The sequence below is a fragment of the Triticum aestivum genome, chromosome 7B, assembly GCF_018294505.1.
Source record: "Triticum aestivum cultivar Chinese Spring chromosome 7B, IWGSC CS RefSeq v2.1, whole genome shotgun sequence".
In the NCBI taxonomy this organism is placed as follows: Eukaryota; Viridiplantae; Streptophyta; class Magnoliopsida; order Poales; family Poaceae; genus Triticum; species Triticum aestivum.
Window position 1 is genome coordinate 748763805 of NC_057813.1, and position 3590 is coordinate 748767394.

At 43.0% G+C, this 3590-nt stretch overlaps 1 long non-coding RNA gene across 1 annotated transcript; it reads left to right on the plus strand.

The window, feature by feature from the left end:
- Window positions 1-521: 521 nt before the first annotated feature.
- On the plus strand, window positions 522-3127 carry LOC123160769 (uncharacterized). The gene is made up of 3 exons (XR_006480367.1): window positions 522-1092; window positions 1385-1478; window positions 2912-3127. It is a non-coding gene; the product is annotated as an uncharacterized lncRNA (long non-coding RNA).
- The last annotated feature ends 463 nt before the right edge of the window (window positions 3128-3590 follow it).

Here is a 3590-nt window from a genome sequence, read left to right on the forward strand (position 1 = left end):
GACTTCAAGTAAATGTGGAGTTTGGCATCGTGAGAAGCAACTATTCTTTTTCATTTTATTTTAGAAATGACTCAATGATATACACCCTAATAAGGGATAGAGTGCTTATGTGTAGTTCCTAGTTTCATCCCTTTTAAAGAATTTTAATGTTTATTCTGTTATTATGTTTGGTGACAAAAAGACTCATTTAATGGTCTTGGAAAGTGGAAAGAAGGGCATTTATGTAATTGAACATATAAACCCTGAAGAACTCGTAGTCACAACCGTTGCCTCCACGTCGCCTTTAAATCGCTATGAATAGTTACACCTCGCTCGTGCCACCGCCTGTTAATTTGGTGCCCCACCGGGGGCATTTTCGTCATTTCACGCACCGGAGTATAAAACGGAGCCGCTCCTATGGAGAAGACCTAGCCGCTGCTCCTCTCGCACTCACGCCACCCCCTTTCCTCTTCCTCCTTCCTCACCTCTCTCTACCCCTCGACCGCGCTTGCCTCCCTGCCCCGCTGCCATCCAGATCGCTCTCGCGTCGCCGCGTCCTCTCCTCCTCCCTGCCCTCTCGGTGCATGCTCAGCGGGACGAGCGCGGCTCGCCGGACCTAGCCCGCATCTCTGGCGTTGTGCGTTGTGGTTCTGGTCCGGTCGCAGGTCGCCGCCATGGGAAAGCACGGGCTGAATGGTACTCCCCGTCTCCCCTCTGTGCCCTCTCTCTTCCCCGACCTCTTTCTCTTCCCGCGTTCTCGATCTTGTGCCACCACACATCCTGGTTCTGGATCGGGCTCAGAGAGCATGGCTGGTGTGGTCTTCATGCTTAGTGAGGAGGAGCAGGGGAGGGTGAGTAGGACGGGCATGGGGAAGGAGCAGCCAGGCCGGAGCTCCGGCGTCGCTCGCGTCATAGTGGAATGGAGCCGACCATCACTATGGGCTGCATCCCGCCAGTCATCGTACCCCAATCTCTGTTGCACATCTTTGGATTCACCATCTTCCTCCCCTGTTTTTTTCTACCTCTTGCCCCCTGGTTCTTTAATATAATTTGGATTTGTTGTTTTATGTTTTTACTAAACAGGACAAGTATGGGAGCTCCAGTAAGGCCAACGTGAGTAAACATCACGCCTACTTTGTGTGCTTGTTTAGCCTCTTTGTTGTGTTGATTGGGGAATCTTGAGATTTTATTTGGACAACTTGGCAAACTGGTCCTGACTGACTTCAGAAGTAGCAGGGCCACAGTGTGACTGATAAAGAGATTGCGATCACACGATTTTTTCTGCATATATATAGCCATCAGATCACTTATTTTAGAGCATTATTCATGGATTTGTTGTCTTGTTTGCTACTCTTCTTGTGTGCTCTGAAAAAAGACAACCTGAAATCATGCTTGTGTTGTGCAGGTTTAGGACCAGTCCATGTCCGAGACGACATTTGGGAGGGTGTCCAATTTCATCGGATCTTTTGCAATGTTTCCTCAGAAGGATGAGCCTAGAGGTACCAGAATATTACTATTCAATCTCTTCTCATTTTTCTGTAAGAGTAGATACAACGTACTGTGTTTGATATGCTAACTCGTCTTGAGGGAGACAAAAAATCTGTGTTGGTTCCTGGGAATCACATTGTTCAAGATAAAACCAGCCAAGTAGTTTTCTTTGATGTTCTTTTTATTAGATTAATAAATCTTGTTTCTAGCAATGCTCTATTCTGTTACAATCTTTTAGAGTTATAGTAGCCGGAGATTCATTTTCAAGTTTGAACTCCTATCCTGTTATTTATGTTTGAGCATGTTCTTCTTATTTCTGTACCAGTACTCTAATTTAACTCTCAGGAGCTCCCAAGAAAAAGAAGGCTTGTTGCGTCCTAATAAAGGATCTCCTTGCTTGCGTGTGCTTGTGCTGGTGGTTTGCTTCCTGCCTACTGCTTTGGGACAGATATATATGCATGTTAGTTCGTCTCTGATGTTTGTAGGGTGTGCCCAGTTTTCTTAGCTTCTTACTAATTCTTGATTCCAGGATCCAGTAGACTAGGTTATCATTGTTTATTTATGCCCAAACCAATGCATGTTGTTGTAATATATGTGCTTCAGAATCTGGCAGAGCACCTCTTGTTGTTTACATATGCAAATAGTAATTCTTGGTACTCACCCATTGACCCATATGAGGTATAGTTGTGAGAATCCTGACTTTAAGGTGGAGATTGCTGATGTGACATGGCGGCGTCACAAGCCAGAAGGTCACCATGGAGACCATAAACAGACCAGCACCCAGCGCTCAGTAGTAGCAATCCAACATAAATGCACAGAACAAGCACGAGGGGACGCACGCAACAGCAAGCACAGGGAATAGAGGTGGATATATAGCCATGACGAGATGGTTGTTTTTCGTACCCGTGGCGCGAGGAGCGCCAGTCGGACCTTTGACGTAAGCACATGGTTTTCACATTCAGTGAGATTTCGGTGAAATTCACTGAATGTCAGTCATTTCAATAGACACTGAAATAATTACGTTTCGGTCAAAATGTTTCAGCAATTTCAGTAGTGCACAAGAATTTAAATATTTTTTAAAATATTTTTAAAATAGTTCAAAAATTAAATTGAACTCAAGTGAATATTTCAGTCATTTGGCTGAAATGAAAACTGAATTAACTGAAATTCACTGAATTTCGGTTGATGCTGAAATTTTCCTTAAACTGGAATTGAAAACCATGCGTAAGCACGGCGCTGAATCAGACACAAGCACGGTCATTGGGGTTCGCGCTAGGTCGGCACCCCGCGGCTGTATACAAGCAACCGGTGTGTTGTCCTTGTTTGGCCTATCTATCAGCATTATATCTCCTTCATCAATTATTGTTCTCATATTTCCTTTTATGAAGGCTAGGAACTAGGCTGAAATACACAGATGTCTTAATTGTTGCTTTTCTTAGTGCAGATATGGAAGATCTAAAAGCCTCTGTGAAAGATTTTTGTTCTGCAGAAGCCAATGATCTGGTACACTAGGACCTTAACTTCTGGAGTGAACGACTGCGGGAATCAAAATACAATATTGATGAGGTTCTTTCTTTACAGAAGTAGATTACAATATTGATGAAATTAGCTCCTGGCCATTGCATCATTGCATACTTATTGGAATTTGATTTGCTCATTAATCGTAGGTTTAAACTTTTTTAGCTCTAATGTATGGGAAAATTATTTGCATTTCTCATCTATCATAGATATATTGATATATTGCTCTCCTAAAATGCATTGTTGGCCTAAGATGTTATTATACATGTGACATGTTATTGGCTGAATATGATTCATACTTTACAAACTCCTTACAACTAGAGTAGGATCCAATGAACTGGTGGTGAAAAATAAACTGAACACTTGCTTTGATTTGTTCAAATTTTACAGAAACGGTTATAACACACCTTTCTTTGCAAGCTGGATACGAAGAAAAATATGTTAAATGGACAGAAGAAAAAAAATATTAGGTAAGCGTTAGCAAGTCTGTGCTGGATGCAGTGCACGGCCACGCCAAATCCACACTGGTTGAGGAGGTGGCTCTGCAACTTGGAGTCCGGCATAACGAGCTCTTCATCACAATTAGCTTGAGATGATGCAAGCGT